This window comes from Protopterus annectens, chromosome 3.part0 (genome assembly GCF_019279795.1).
Source record: "Protopterus annectens isolate FY-2018-M chromosome 3.part0, PAN1.0, whole genome shotgun sequence".
NCBI classification, from domain to species: Eukaryota; Metazoa; Chordata; order Ceratodontiformes; family Protopteridae; genus Protopterus; species Protopterus annectens.
Genome location: NC_056731.1, coordinates 1,891,257,846 through 1,891,275,053, shown reverse-complemented (window position 1 = coordinate 1,891,275,053; position 17,208 = coordinate 1,891,257,846). Strand labels below are relative to the sequence as shown.

Below are 17,208 nucleotides of genomic sequence, written 5' to 3'. Positions count from 1 at the left end.
CATGTGTTCCATTTTGTTAGTATATTTGGAAAAAAACACAGGTAATTCTATAGTCTGGTTGAGATTTGTTTCAGAACAAACTTTAGGTAGGAATGAAGGATTTGTTCTCAGAATTACTCTATCATTATGAAAAATCAAGTATGGGATTTTGATGGACAAGGCATGTAGTTCCAAAATTCTTCGAGCAGAAGTAATAGCTACTAGGAAAATGGTCTTCCATGATAGGTATTTCAAATCACAGGATGATACAGGTTCAAAGGGGGGTAAAATGATCCATGAGAGTGCAAAATTAAGATTCCATGGAGCAGATGGGTTTCTAATAGGTGGTCTCAAGTGAATAGTACCCTTAAGAAATGCTTTAGAAAGTCTATGTGACATGATGGGAGTCTGTTGATCACCAATATGAAAATTAGAGATTGCTGCCAATTGAGCTCTAAGGGTTGCTGCAGCTGCTCCTTCGTGAAATAATTTAATCAGAAACTCTAGAATGGAAGAAATCAAAGCCATATATGGATCAACGTTATTTGACGCCCATATAGAAAATCTTTTCCACTTGCTAAGGTATAGTTTCCTAGCAGAAGACTTGTGAGAAGAAATTAAGATGTTCTGTGCTGCAGATGATAACTTGTGGAACTGGAGCAGCCAAGCTGTCAATTTTAGGGTATGAATTGCAGGATGAAGAACCTCTGATGAATGTATCAGAAGATCTGGAACTGGGTCCAGGATCCATGGTTCTTCCAGTAGATGAGGCTGCAGAAAGGGGAACCAAATTTGACGAGGTCAGTAAGGGGTTATCAAAATAATTGTCCTTCCCAGAGTGCTGGCTTTCTGTAAGAATTTGGGTATCAGAGGAAACAGGGGAAAAGCATAAAGAAATCCCGGGGGCCAACTGTGTACAAGTGCATCCCTTGGGGCATCTCCCGAGTTGGAGATCATGGCAAAGTAGTTGCTGCATTTGGTGTTGGCAGGGGTTGCAAAGAGGTCGCTGCAAGGCTAGCCCCATCTGCAGAATATCCTTTCCGCTACTTCTTCTTTCAGGGACCACTCATGAGGAGATAGTATTGCTCTGCTCAATTTGTCTGTTATCACATTGGACCTTCCCGGAATGTGCAGTGCTATCAGAAAGGGCTGGGTGGAAATTGCCCACTGCCATACTCTCAAGGCCTCTCGACATAAGGGGTATGATCTGGTTCCTCCCTGTTTATGTACCAGACCACTGACATATTGTCTGTCTGCATCGCAATAGTCCCTAGAGGTAGAAAGTTTTGAAAGGACTGCAATGCTAGAGGTACCGCTCTCATCTCTAGGACACTGATATGCAGATGAGCTAAGTGATTCTCCCATGTGTCTTGGGCTGTCCTTCCCTGAAAATGCCCCCCCCCCCCAATCAGGGAGGTGACAGTGGTCACAGTGACAACTGGGGTTGGAAGAACAAAGGGACGTCCTATTGTCACTCGAGGAGAGGTCAGCCACCAAAGAAGATCCTTCTTGCATGACTTTATCGTGATGTGGTGAGACATTGGAAGTTCCTGATAAAACCATTGTGTGAAAAACAGCCATTGCAGTATCTGCATGTGCATCTGGCCTAATGGAATGGCAATGATGGCTGCTGCCATGGTCCCTAGTAATTTGTTCACTACTGAAACTGGGGGGGGTCTGTGTTTGGGGATGAGATTCAGAATTTGTCGAAGACTCCTCACTCTTTCTATTGGAAGTTTTATGGTCATGGAAACTGTGTCAAAATCTGCTCCGATAAAGGCAGTACATCTGGATGGCTGTAAAGCAGATTTGTCCCAGTTTATAGTAATCCCCAAACGACTGCAAAGATCTAAGGTTTGTCTCCCTTGTCTGTTTGAATTGATGCTTGGTAGTGGCGGTGAGGAGCCAGTTGTCTAAATATGGAAACACCTGGAATCCTAACTGCCTCAGGTGAGCTGTGACTACTGCCATGCATTTGGTGAACACTCTGGGGGCTGTAGTGAGACCAAAGGGCAGAGCCCGAAACTGAAAGTGACTGGCTCCCAGCTGAAAGCGCAGATGATCCCTGGATGTTCTGGCCATCTTTATATGGTAGTATGCATCATGGAGATCTATTGAGCACATCCAATTGTCCTGTCTTAGAAAAGGAAGTATAGACTGCAGCGTGACCATCTGAAACTTTGTTTTCTTGCAGATTTGTTCAGCCTGCTGTGATCCAAAATTGGTCTCCAGTCCCGTTTTCTTTGGAAGTAAAAAGAACCTTGAGTAAGTTCGGGCTCCTCTCTGGTCTGCAGGGACTGGTTAGATGACTCTTTTTCTAGCAACCTTTAATCTCTATGGTTGCCTGTTCCCTGTGATTAGGTGGAACATCTGGTATTTTTTTTCACAGGGCTTGGAGAGGTAGTAAAGGGAATAGTGTATTGGATATTATACTTTGTACCCACTGGTCTTTTGTAATTTTTAGCCAGGTGTCTGGGTACAAAGATAAGCGTCCCATAACTGCCTCCAGAGATGGACAGGTAGGCCTCCTTTCAGGAGTGCTAGTAGGGCTTGCCAAAGAAGTGATCCCCGTCACCCTGGTTCTGCGGGCCCCCTCTGATGCATGGACGGCATCTCCCATTATTGCCCCCTCCTCTGCCTCTACAGGGTGCTTCACCAAAAATGTCACAGAAAGGTCCTTGTTATGGAACCACATTTTTCCACTTTTCCGACTTTTAGGATAAGGTCTGGTAGGAGTGGAAAAACAGACTCCTGTAGCAGAGTCTTTCCATCTTCCTCACACCTGGTAAGATTTTCCTTCACTTTCGGTCCAAAAAGTGATGAACCATCAAAGGGGGTGTTTACAAAGGATGACTTGTAGGCTCCACTAAGGAACAAAACCGCATACAGGAGTGTCTCCTAAGAGCAATTCCTGTACCCGCAGCCCGACTCGTTCCATCTGCTGCATATGAAATCAGTCACATGGAAGAGTTTATAAGGGAATTTAGGGTAGCAAGCTGGGAGGTTACTTTATCTGAGAATCCTGCAGCTACCGCACCCTGAAGAGCATCTCTTAACTCCTTAAGGAGATCTCTGTGTAGTATGGTGAAATGTGTGAGATAGTTCAGGGATCGAAGAGTAAAGGCCACTGAATTAAACATGCACTTTCTGTATCTGTCCATGACCCTAGAATCTCTATTAGGAGGATCTACAGATGTGGAGGTCTCAGATAGCTCTTCCTTACTGGCAGCCGCCACCACCACCATTGCATCAATGGGTACTCCTTTTGTAAGGAAAGCCTGGTCCTGAGGTGATGTAATAAATTTATTTGGCCTCTGAGGGACTGGTTCTATGGTATCCGGGGATGCTCACTCCTTTCGAGAAAGAAGGTCCATCAACTAATCGAAAGGTGGAGTCACCCAAGAGGTGGAGAGTTGAGACCCAAAAGCCTTCAGGAGTACTGACTCATCATCAGTAGGGTTAAGGGGATTCCAGCCACCCCTCTGTTTTAGGATTTCTAAGATATCACCAAAAGAGATATCTTCAGTGGGGGACCGCGGGGATCCTACTGACTCATCTAAGTCAGTATCTGATGTGATGGATTCCTGTGGGGAATCCAGATGCTTCCTCTTGCACGTTCTCTTCCTGGGGAGCTTCTGGGGAGGTCCACGAAGAACAGGGCTCACCCGATGGGGGGGGGGGGACCTCAGACTCCGGGTCTCTATGCTTTGGAGGAATCAGCGAAGCAGAGACAGACACAGGAACTTTAGGGGAGGAGATTGCTGGTACTGATGATGTGGGTGCCTGAGGGGAAAACACTCTCCTCATGGCATCAAAAGCCCCTTGGCTCCGGTCCGAAGAGACGCCTGGATCTGTAGAAACAGGCAGTCTCCTTGGCACTGAAATTGTGGGCTCTGAGCACTAGACGGGTGCAGAGCTCACCCGAGCTGAGGCCCCGAGAGGCAAAGTTGGCACCAAAAGAACGGTACGACTATCCTCTCTTGACCCAACCAGTGAGTGTCGGCTCCTAGACTCTAAGGTGGGAACCGAAGAGGTCATAGTAGTCGGAACCGAAAGCCCAATGTGTGTCAGCTCCGGTTCCACAATCATCGATTCTGAATACTCCGGCTCCAAACCTTCGGGTCAAATCGGAGGAGGAATCGAAGAAACGGGTTGTCTGGGTCAATTCCGAAGCCCTAAGCATCAGACCCAACAGAATTTTAGCTAGTGCCTGTGACTGTAGATGCCTCTGTACCAGTTGATCCACATCCTTATCCGATAGTCTTGAGGACCGGGAAGCAATGGACGATGTCTCAGACTGGAGAATAGGAGATTGTAAAGTGGGAGAAACTGGCTCCAAGGTTGGGGACCAGCTCCCACTGACCGCAATTACCTCCAGCTCCATAAGCTTAGGTGACGAGTTGGCATTCTTGCTAGATTTAGTTGCTTTTGAAGTCGATGAGCCCTTTTTCGGCTCAGACAAAGAGCTTGTAGATACAGTTTTTGGAGATTCAGTAGGGTTGTCCTTGTCTAAGTCATCTTGAAAAGAAGACTTCAAGAGACCTCTTGCTATCAGTTTACTCTTGCGTTCATGAAGAATGCAATAGCTAAAAGAGTGATAGATGTCACAATTTTCCTGTAGGTGAAGCTCACCTAAACAATGAACATAACTTGTATGGCCATCTGTAACTGACATCTTCTGCCCGCATTTTGGGCATTGTTTAAACCCAGACAACTCTGTCAACTGAAAATTACCCAAGCCAAAACAAACTCTAGTTCCAAATATAACAAAAACAAACAAAAAAAAATGTGTGTGTGTGTGTATATATATATATATATATATATATATATATATATATATATTTTTTTTTTATATATATATAGTACCCAAGCTATGGAAAATATCACATCATCCCTCTATATAAAGGGGGAACCTCCCTCGAACTCAATAACTACTGCCCTGTAGCCATACTACCCCCTTTAGCTAAAATTCTAGAGAGGGTAATACACAAGCAACTAATGAATTATCTCCAAGAAAATAATCTAATAGCAATACAACAACATGGGTTTAGACCCTTCCATAGCACAACCAGCACACTAACAGAATTCACCAACATTGTCGATATTCACAGAAACAACGGACTCCTTGCATCTGCCACCTTCCTTGACTTGTCCAAAGCATTCGATAAGGTTAACCACAACAAACTCCTCCTTTCACTAGCAACTCTAAACCTTACCAACCCTGCCATCTCCTGGTTCAAAAACTACCTAGAGGGAAGGAAACAAGCTGTTATGTGGCAAAACCAACTCTCCCCTCCCCCTCCCTACCAGTCTCCCTAGGAGTACCCCAAGGCTCCATCCTGGAGCCACTTCTTTTTACCCTCTTCACCAATCAGCTTCCAAACAGTACTCCTAAAGCCTCAATAGTGCAATATGCAGATGATACCACCATAATATGTGCAGCCAAATCAACTGACATCCTTCACTCCCTAATACAAGAATGCTTTTCCCTAGTAGAAACTTGGATTACAAACCAAAGGCTCATTCTGAACCCAAGTAAAACAAAGCTAGTACTCTTTAGCTCCCACAGAGCCACACCTCCCAGTGAATTATTTCTTCATCTCCTCCTTTAACAAGGCCACAATCACCCCCACAAATCATACCAAACTCTTAGGTGTTGAAATAGATAATCACCTTAGATTTGACCTACATACTTCTATAACCATAAAAAAGTATATAAAAAACTTGGCCTACTGTATTGCAGTAAAATTCCTCACTAACTACTCTAAAACTACAATAGCGAGGACTCGCCTACTATCCACCCTACTTTATGCCTCCCCCGTGCTTACAAATCTCCGCAACTCTGACCTAAACAAACTTGATAGTTGTTATAATAAGATAGCCAAATTCGCTACAACATCTCCCATCAGAACACATCACTGTGAATGCCTAGGAAAACTCAATTGACTAGAACTACCACTACTATTTCAACTCCATCAGCTATCACTAGCCCACAAAATAATACATAACTCTAAAAACACCCTAGCCCCACAAAATCTTTTGCAACCCTTATACAACCACAAGGCCCTTGAGGTCCAGCACACAAAATCTCCTCAAAGTAACCAAATATAACAATGAAGCCGGTAAGTCTGTCTACAGCCACTGTATAGCAAAAACCTGGAACTCCTTTCTTGCCCACATAACTGACAACAAATCCCCATCAAAGTTCAAGAAACTTGTTAAAACTCACTTTTTGAATAATCAACTGTGCTCCTGTATCCCCCCCCGGCTAATGTCTCATTAGAACTTCACTTAACTTAAGTAACTCTGCTAAGCCAACCATAGTACTGTACCCACTTAGGATTGTTAATCTACTGCTCATCCCATCTCTCCAGAAGTTAGGGAAAACTACCCCAGCAATGCTGCGCTTTCCATAAGCAACTAAAAGGAGAAGACATATTGTAAATCAATTTGTTATCCTTCTCAACTAAAACCAGGAGAAGACATATAGTAAATCAATTTATCTTTCTCGACTATAGCAGGCATCATCTGCTCTCTTTGAGCCTTATTCTATGTCTCTCTGCTTTTATTCTAACAGTAAATCTATCACAGGAACCATAAACTTAGGAATATCTTCTAAAATGTAATATTATATTGTAGAGAACGAATGCATCCCATCTGTTAGTTAATATGTATGTCAAAGTCTCTTCTATGGAAATTGTATGTCAAAAGTCTGTCCTTAAAACTATGCTTTGTAAAAAATTGTTCTCTTGGAGCTTTTCTCCCTGGGCTCCCACTAAAAATGGACTTGTAATCCAGTTGGACACTCCCGGTCAACAAATGTAAAATAAATAAATATATAACACACAGACAATATCTATTTAAGAAATAATCCTAATAAAGGAGGGTCTCTAAGACCAACTACAACAACTATAATAACTATGAAACGTACCAAACTGTTCAACTATTACACAACCCTAATAAAAACCGCAGGGTTGAATAAAAATTATTTGCAAATAATAGCAATAATACCAAAGATATATTATTAATGCCCTAATAAAAAAGGGGCTACATATAAAGGATAGGGAGTAAGTTATGCAATGTAACTCAAACTATTCTAATTCACTTACAGAAAAAAAGGGCCTAAAAATAAATCGCCTCAAGAAAAGGAGAAAAACCACTCTAACAAAGACTAATAAGAGACAAGTGTCTCAAGTAGCTAACTGTAATCTAACAACTAACAATAAACAGGAATTAAATTTTTTGTTTAGGCAAATATCAAAAGTTTGATAATACTGGCCAGAGCTGTTCGACGAACACCCGATCTGTTGCAGCAGCAAATGAGATCTGAAGAAAGTATTATTGCATCATGGGATAGGGAGTAGGTCACGAGCTGTTTGAAGACCTCGAGCTTTAGCATTTGGCAAAGTCGGAGCAGAGGATCGGCTCCGAACCCATCAGTGAGAATGAAGGCTAGATAGAACAACTTCACATCTTTACTTTTACCTTTTTTTGCACATGCTCCATGCAGCCAATCATCAGTTACTACCAGCTTCCTTGTTTATCTACTGTAACTGCCTTAGCCTCCCCAGGCTCAAACTGACCCACATCCAGGGCTGGTAAAGATTAAGGATGCTGGTGTCAAAGGAACATGGAAACAATTTTGCTGGATTATGTGATGGTAGAAAAACTGCTAACTCAGTATGAGAATATATCGCTGATTGGTAAGTATATTTCTTGGCATTTTAACCTTTCAGAGTTCTGCATTATCTTAATTTTGCCTGACTGAATTATTTTATATATTTTCTGGCATTATGTTTTTCATCTGTCCTGAAACTGCTTCCCCCCATTTCTGAGGTGGAGTTTATAAAACTGGTCTAACAGCTTCTGTGTTATCCGATTGCTTCAAGGCTTGCTGATTTAAAGACAGTTTTGTTTGTAAATTCTTGCATACACTTGGAAACTCCTGGTGTTCTGGCTGTTGTGATTCTCAAAGAATCTGGAAATATATCGCTGATTGATAAATATATATTTCATGGCATTTTAACCTTTCAGAGTTCTCCATTGTCTTAATTTTGCCTGACTGAATTATTTCATATATTTTCTGGCATTGTTTTGTGTTTCTCATCTGTCCTGAAATTTTTTCCCCCCTCACACCCACCCTATTCTTTTAGAGTTGTTATAATTGGCGGCTTTGCAGTTCCCCGCCCATACTGTAAATTTGATCTGGGACACCCCTCCCAGTCTGGTGTTTACTCTACTTAAAACAAAGAGAACATTTGAGAAGGCCAGCCCACTTAGGTTCTTAACCTTGAATTTTCTTCTGCTCCTCCTTCCTCTCTCCTTGCACTTTACTAAAAAAAAATGCACTTTATTTTGCTTTTGCCTCTTCTTAAAAGTACTCAACTGTATTTATTCTGCTGCATTTCTTACTGTTTGGTAGTAGACTGATTAAATTGTAACTGTTATTCTAAGCTTTTCGGTTTAAGCACTTGGGCTTCAGACCAGTTGTTTTACATTAAGAAGGTTAGTGGTCTGCACTGCTGTGGCAGGACAGGTAGCTTACATCCTTCTGAACTGGAAATTGCTGACTGAAGGCTCAGTGTCTGTTATTCTAAAAGTGTATTAGTTCTGGTTTAAGCAACTGGGCTTCAGGCCAGTTATTTTACATTAAGAAGGTTTGTGGTCTGCACTCTTGTGGGAGGAGAGGATAGATTCTGCTCTTATGAGCTGGGAATTTCTGGTTAAAGGATTATTGTGCCTGCTTGTTTGAACTTTTTCTTTCTGAAATTAGTGTGCCTTGTTTGCTGTAGCATGGACTAGATTCTAGCTTTGTTTGTATAACTTGAGCGCTAATCCAGGCTATCTTTTTTGGAGAATGTTCCCCTGCACCCTAGTGGCAGGAGTGTACAGTTAGAGCTTGTCTGATTGAAGACTGCTGGAACAGGGCTCCGTTTTGAGATTTTTTTATCGGTTAATTGGGTAATTTGTTTAAATCAGTTAGCTCATTTGTTACTGTTATATTAAAAAAATATACACTTTATGCATCGCCGCTAACTAGGGTTAAACTCTTCCCGGCGCCATAAAGTCTACTCTTCAAATTTTCCCTTAGAACTAGCCATTTTTTTAGTTTTAGCACTCAAATCTGTTTCTTTGAGCTTAGCACTTGTTCAGAACTCGTTGTAAGCACTAAATAAGCTACAAATTACTATATCACTCAACTTTCCTCACTTGTCTAGAGGAAAACAGTTTTTAGTACTTAATAAATAAGCACCTAGCCAGGCATGCCTAAGGGTCATCTCCCGGTGTTTTCTCCTGTCTACCTGATGAATCTGGGCATCTTAGGGCAATGCAGGAATTGCCTCATGTACACAGACAGCCCTCTACTCCTACCACCCAACAGTACAACCTGTGAGCGATGCACTTCTATAGCCAAACTGGAAGCAAAGCTCTCTTCACCCAAGACTGGACTAGACAGTCAAGAGGAGAAGGTAAACACTTGCACCATACCATACTCATCACATAATCCCTCAAAATCTACACCACCAAAACACACATATAGCAACATAAAACACACGCCTACATTTGCGAAGGCTCTCAATAAAAATCTGCTCAAGCAACAGAGACATCCAAAGCAGAAACGCATGCAACCTACAACCCCACAACACAACCCAAATGACACATAGCCCAAAAACTTAGTCTGCCACTCAACCACAGCCCATAAGGCATAACAACGTACCCAACACTCTAGTCATACGTGATTCTATAGTCAGGCACACTGATGTTCCACTCACCAGGCTAAACAAGGAGAAAGTTACTGTCAGCTGCCTGTCAGGTGCCAGGATCTGCCACATAACGCATGCACTCAGGTCACGCCACAACAAGTACAAATATGACTCTGTCATTGTCCATGTTGGTGTGCATGACCCGAGACATACCTCCCTGGACTACATGAAAAGAGAGACATGGAGGAGCTCTCTGATCTTGTAGCCCAGGCAGGTATGACCCTAGCCTTGAGTAGCATCCTGCCATCACCCAGAATGATACCACAGTACAAGGACAAAATGATTGACTTTAACAATTGGCTAAGCTTCTGGTGTCATTCTAAGGGGATCCAGTATCTGTCTGCCTGGGATGATATGATCAACAGACCACGATGCTTTGCCAAAGATGGCCTGCACCTGTTGCCCTTGGGTTTTCGAATACTGGCTAAGGCTCTTGCCACCCCTATAGTGCCTTTTTTTAGGTAAGGTTCAAATGACAAATTCACCAGTGTAACAGGTACAAGAAGCAAGCAAAATCTGAGGGTAATGCTACTTAATGCTATAAGTCTAAACCTCAAAATGCATTCACTTGAGGCACTCCTTAAAATGGAGAACATCGACATCTATGCAGTGACAGAGACCTGGTTCAAGGCTCCAGCGAGCACCCCTGCATTACCAGGCTGTAATTCATATCACACGTTTCGGCCATCTAACCTGGACCGAAACACTAAAGGTGGAGGCATGTCCATATTCATTAAGGATACCCACACCTCCAGGCTAGTTGCTCAGCACAATGCATCGGAGATTATTCAAGTGCAACTAACTCTGGGGCAAGACCACAATCCAAATTGTAACTTGCTACAGATCTCCCACCATGCCTCAGGATTCCCACTCCTCATTTCTTGATACATTGGAAAATATTAAGGCACAACCCAACACCCTAATAATGGGCGAATTCAACTACCCCACCATTAACTGGGAAAACTACTTATATACCAACTATTTTGCTCAACTTTCTGGAATTCATAAATTCCAATGCCTTGGATCAACTTATCCACACCCCCACCAGGGGCAGCAATATCCTACACCTGGTCATTACCAACATGGGTGACCAGTGTTCCACACCAGAGGTCAATTCCTCGTTGGTCATAACTGATCACAAGTTAATCAGCCTAGACATCAACATCCTGCCCCCAACCCATATTAGGGAAACCACCATAAAAAATTTCTCCAAAGCCAACTTCACGCTTGTTAAGACAAAAGTGGCAAATTTCACGACACCTATGCAGACGGACAATAGAGGTACGACTGCTGAATCCTACACAAATGCACTTTATAAGCACTTACACAAGTGCATGGATCGTGCTATCCCTAACAGAACCAAGATGCTATCCTCCAAAAAAAAACCAAGTCAGTCTGGTGGTCCCCTGCCATAAACAAACTCGACAACAGAAGAAAGAAACTGTTGCAAAAAAGAGTAAAATCCCATGACTGGAAGAACTCCCTGGTCAGCCTCAGTAAGAAGCTGTGATCCCTCATAAAATCCTCCAAAGCTAGTTATGAAAACAAAATCGCTACTGATTCTAAAGACAACCACAAAGCATTCTATAGCTATGTCAAGAATCTCAATGGCAACTCTCAGGTCTGCTCTGAGTTACAGCACAATGGCACTAAACATACAGAACCAACTGATATTGCCAGCATCCTGGCAGATGGGTTCAGTGCTAACTTTATACCCCCTAAAGGACCTATCTCTATACCGGAAGAATGCAAAGTTCCTGTAATCACGGCTGCACAGGTAAAAAAAAAACCCTCCAAAGCCAAGAACACAGCATCCATGGGACCTGACAACATCCCAGGCTGCATTCTACATGAACTACAGAATGAAATGGCACCCACCTAAGCACCATGTTCAATTATAGCCTCACCTCAGGCTTTGTGCCCACTGAATGGTGCACAGTGACTGTTATTCCACTCCACAAAGGGGGAGCCACGACAGACCCCAGGAACTACTGCCCCATTTGCCTAACGAGCTTGGTCTGCAAGGCCATGGGACGTATCATCATGGAACTTATAAACAAAGACATTGGTAATCTCCAAACTCTGGACCCCACCCAGTTCAGGTTTGTAAAAGGCAGATCATGTCTCCTAAACCTGATTGATTTTTTTGAAGCAGTCACCAAAGTTGCAGACGAGGGTAAGGTGGTTCACAAAGCCTATCTAGAGCTCGCCAAGGCTTTTGACACCATCCCCCACTCTGGAATTATAGACAAACTCAAACTATGTATAAATCCCTACGTCACAAGATGGGTTGCCAACTGGCTCATTGACTGAACCCACACTGTAAAAGTAGCAGACTCCAAATTTGACACCAGACCAGTGACAAGTGGAGTACCACAGGGTTCAGAGTCATAGGTCCTCTCCTGTTTGGTATCTACTTTTCTGAAGTACAGGCTAACACAGAAGGTCTTTGGCTAATGAAGTTCGCAGATGACTACAAACTAGGAGGCATAATTGAAACTCCTAACGATGTGGACATCCTACAAAAGGTCCTCACTGAGACAGATGCCTGGTGTCAAAGCCATGGTTTCAAGCTCAATGCCAAAAAGTGCATTGTCATCCCCTTTGGTAAAAACTCTGTACCCATGAGCTACCACATAGGTGGTAGTCGACTTAACACCAAAAGTGTGATAAGAGACCTTGGGACACAGGTGGACAGTAGTTTCTCCTTTGATAATCACATTGTCATAGTAGTCAGGAAATCCTTCTATGTGGCACACCTCATAACAAAAGGTTTCTCATCCAGGAAAAAAGAAAAAAAAGAGGTCATTGTTCCCCTCTACTCATAGGTTCATAGATTAGTACTAGGCTAACTGCCCTTGCGAGCCATTTTAAGCCTAGCCAATTATCCCTTATAGGTTCATAGGTTCATAGTAGGCTATCTGCCAGAGGGCATTTACAAGCCTAGCCCATCGTTTTGTGGCTTACGCCACCCCTTTAGTATGGGGAACTATACCCCTTATTTTGCTGTGCCTCTGTCGAGCAGTGACACTGAGGTAATCCCTGGGGTATATCTGCGATCTCCCATCCATTGGTCAAGATTTCTCTTGAACAAGGCCAGCAAAGTGCTCTGCCTCACATGTACCGGGATTTTGTTCCACAGCATAGGGAGTCTTTGGGTGATGAATCTATCCCTCCAGCACGTCCTATTAATAGCCGTGTCGAGGTTTAAGTCTCCGCCCTTGTGGCTCTGATGGATCTAGATTTTTGAGGTGAAGCATATTCATCAAATCTGGGTTTGACATGGCCTTGTATGTTAGGCAAAGGTCACCTCTGAGCAAGCGGTGGCGACTGAATAGAGCTGGAGTTCTTTCAGTCGGGCAGCATAGGACAGATTTTGAGACCCTTTATCCTTTTGGTGAGGAACTTTTGTGGCCTCTCCAGCTGCTGCAAGTGTCGGGTCAGATACATTCCGAATGGGGCATTGTACTCAATCATTGGTCTGATGAGTGATGAGTAAAGGGAGACTATGACCTCCCTTGATCTAGATGAGAATCCCTTCATGATAAGGTGGGCAATGTAGAAGGTCTTCCTAACTACTTTAGCTACATGGGTGTCGAATGACAGACTACTATCAACCTGGGTCCCCAGGTCCCTGATAACTTCTTCTGAGACTCAAACCCTGTACCTTGTGTTTGTAAGGCAAACACCTTAACCATTAGGCCACCGTCATCACTCAGACACATTATAGAGTACAACGCCCCTTTTGGTATGTACTTCACAAGACATTTACAGCAACTGGAAAGGCCGCAGAAATACCTCAGATTACCGGCCTCAAACAGATGCCCTACGCAGACAGTCTCAAAAAACTCCAGCTTTACTCGGTCACATATCGCCTACTCAAAAGCAATCTCTGCCTAACATACAAAGCTATGTCAAACCCAGAGCTGTTGGACATGCTCCACTTAAAGAAATCCCAATCCCTCCGAGCTACACGCTCTAGGGACTTAAACCTTGTCACCACAATAAACAGAACATGCTGGAGGGATAGATTCCTGTCCCAGAGAATTCCCATACTCTGGAACAAACTACCTATCTATATCAAAGCTCCTCATTAGCACTCCAAGAAAAATCTTGATTGGATGGGAAAATAGGAAATCCACCCCAGGGATCACCTCTGTGGCTCTGCTAGACAGGGGCACAGGAAAATAATTTTCTTGGGTGGCGAAAGCCAGGGTACCTTTTTGGCTAGGCTTGTATAGGCCCCTAGGGCTAATAGCCTAGTACCTACCTATGAAGAAAAAAAAATACAAACACTAATGACAATGTGGGGTACATTTTTTACAGTTCATTCACCAGTTTAACAGACAAAAAAATTCCAGTCGTTCTCAGCCACTTCTTGCACAGCCACATTTCACATGTCTAACCGTATATGTAATAGGACTGATGCATTAAAGTTTTTGATTTACTCACTAATTTCACAATATTGCTGATCATCTCCATCTCCTAACACCAATCTCTGGTTAAACTCCAAGGTACTACTGATTCTTCTGGTCAGCTCCCCCCTCCCCGTATGGCATGAATCCCCGTATGGCATGAATTTCCCTTTGGAACAATGGAAACAGTTTCACTGGCAGTGTCTCTCTGCAGGCTTTTTTGTTGTCAGAAGAATAAGGGGAGTCCACTTCTGCTTGTTATTTCACTTTTTGTAGCCTATTTTTATTTCATCCTTGGCACGTTCTGCATCCAAACATGCCTCTCCTCCACCAAGAAAATATACTCTGAAGACAGCAAGATACAGCAGTGTGAATCTCACACCTGCTTCTCACCACTCCCTGACTGATTGGACACATTTGCTTCTTTTCTACCTGATGTACAGAATCAATTCCCACAAACACTCTGCTGTCCTCCATTTTTAAGACTTTTGCCTTCTGACTCAATTTTATCAGGAGCAGCTCTTTCTGCTGGTGTGATTGGTCTTTAACAAAACGGGTCCTGGCTGCTCTCTCATGGCCAAATGTGGAGCATACACAGAATGTGCCATCTCAATTAACTCCTAGCACCAGCCCCATTGTTTATTTGTACTTCAATGACTGTAGGTCTGTTCCTTCCAGACTTTTTGTTTCAGCAGAAACTATCAGGCTTTCTTTGCGTGCTCTGTCTTCTAAATCTGTTTTTTTGAAAATGCTTTACTAAAGAAGCCACATGATCAGACATCCTTTTTTATCAGTTCATCTGAATAACTACTTAAAATTTCTTCTGTTTTTTTCCCACCCCTTTATTTGACTTTATATATTCTCTCAGTGTTTCACTTATTTTAAACACAGCTCAATGCATTTGATTTCTCTCCTCCAAATTACTGGAAGCCATCGCCTGTACTAAAACTGAACTCAAGGCTGACCATCTGCATGGCACTTCCAGACAAGAGTTTTTTCTTCTCTTTTTTCTGCTTGATTGTAACTTCTCCGAATTTTTTCTTTGCTTGCATTCAGACAGTGTAATGACTAGCTGAAATATGATCTTTTTTTAGCTCAACAGCTATAAGATTCTTCCCAGCCAAAGCTTTTTTTTTTTAGGCTTCTGGTAGATTTTCTCAATGTGTCTTCCTTGATGGCATCTTACTAGCTGGTAACTGTTAGGCTTTGCAAGCTTTTTTCACAGTTTCAATTTTCACACTGGGGGAACTCAAATCAATCTATTAATCACTGAGCAGCCTTCTTGGAAGTCCCCCTAAATAAGGGTACTGTTGAACTAATTAATGTGTAGGCACATACATTTATGGCTGTATCCCACAACACCCTGATGTTCAGGATTAGTCAAATAAAAGAAATCATCCACAAACAGGGCTAACTCTTCTTGACTAACACATCTACAATACCCCTGGATTTGCAAATCTCATTTCAGCTAGTTTCCAAGTATATCACAAATTAAAAAAATAATAAAAAAAGGAAAGGGAACATTCCTGCTTGCACCTTCTACTTAATTCAACCTATCAGAGAGGACTCCTTCTGTCATTACTTTGCCTCCGACCAATTATAAAAATCTCCTTAACCATACTATATTCTTTGGGATGCAAACGTTGGGTCCTGCTCATAAATTTCCAAACACTTTTTCTGCATTCAAACTAATCAACAGTAATACTGTTTTTTTAATGATTCAATTCCCAATGAATCATCATTGCTCTGTTAATATTCCTCGCTTCTACAAAACCATACTGATCTATACACAACCAGCTCTGGTAATGCTTCTGACATTCTCTTAGCTTGTAAACGTGCAATGACATACTAGGCATGCTTTAGAATCAGTACTGTCCTACAATATTGTGCAGGGTCAACAGGGTCTTTGTCCTCAGAGTAGTACTGCCACTAGTGCATTCGTCTATAATGCCACTATTTTCTCCTCTCAGAACACTATTAAACAAGGTTTTCCAAATTTTCAGCGACCTCTTTTCTCCAAACTTCAACATTTCTACAGGAATTTCATCCATTCCTGGATATATTCCTGTTACTGTAATCTCACTTTTCTGTCAGGGAATGTCAACGGTGGGAAAATGCTCACTGCAGAGATTCTTCTGCAAAGCACTTGTAATCAAAAGACACTGGGAGTAGAGATGGAGGTGTCTACTTAACATGTGCCAGTCAGGGTGGGGGTCCATATAACTACAGAAAGAATGGACAGAGAGGCATCAGTGACACGAGAGGTCCTAGGTGGAATAGCAACTAAAACAGTAAAAATAAAAGTCCCAGAATGTTGGAGAATTTATTGTGCCAGTTGGGGCCACCTAGAAACATATGAACAGCTGTGGCACAGCTGCTAACTCCTCATAGTTCTGAAAGTCTGCAGTATGTAGTCCATTGCCCAAGTCTCAGGATGGAGTTATACAAACCTGGGCCTCAGCAGATCCAACATGTACAGGCAATAGCAGAAGTGGTTGGGATCACCAATGCCTCAGATTCTCTGCTCAGTTCCTTTCCAGCACTTTCGCTTAGACTATGGGCTTTTTATGGGAATAAATTCTGGACAGTGGACGTGAATCTGCTCACTCTCATTGGCAGACAACCCTGCTAAAGCAGTCAGGTGTCATTGGTCAAAAAATGTCAAACTTTCTAGCCTTCCTCAGCAATACTTCTGTTAAGTATTTTACAATGTTAGCAGTTTAACAGCCTATAATACTCCACCAAACAAAACAAATGATATGGGTAAACTACCTTTAGGAGGAATTTGGCTCTTGCAGGCACACCTACTATAACTTTTCCAGAATCATCAGGGACCTTATATCAATAAGGTCACAGGCGACCTTCAAACTCTTGACCCCCATCAAATTTTGTTTAGTCAAGGGTAGATCTTGCTGATTAAACCTGGTGGACTTCTTTGAGAATTGCCAACAAAGCTCTGGATGAGGGCAAAGCAGTACATCTCTCGCTTGATTCAACCAAGGCTTTTGACACAATCCCCCACTCAGGGATCATTGAGAAACTCTCCCAGA

At 42.6% G+C, this 17,208-nt stretch overlaps 1 protein-coding gene across 1 annotated transcript in view; it reads right to left on the bottom strand.

Moving 5' to 3' along the window:
- Positions 1-17,208, bottom strand: part of LRP5 (LDL receptor related protein 5) — a 1,224,287-nt gene that overhangs the window by 332,132 nt on the left and 874,947 nt on the right. The window lies entirely within an intron of this gene.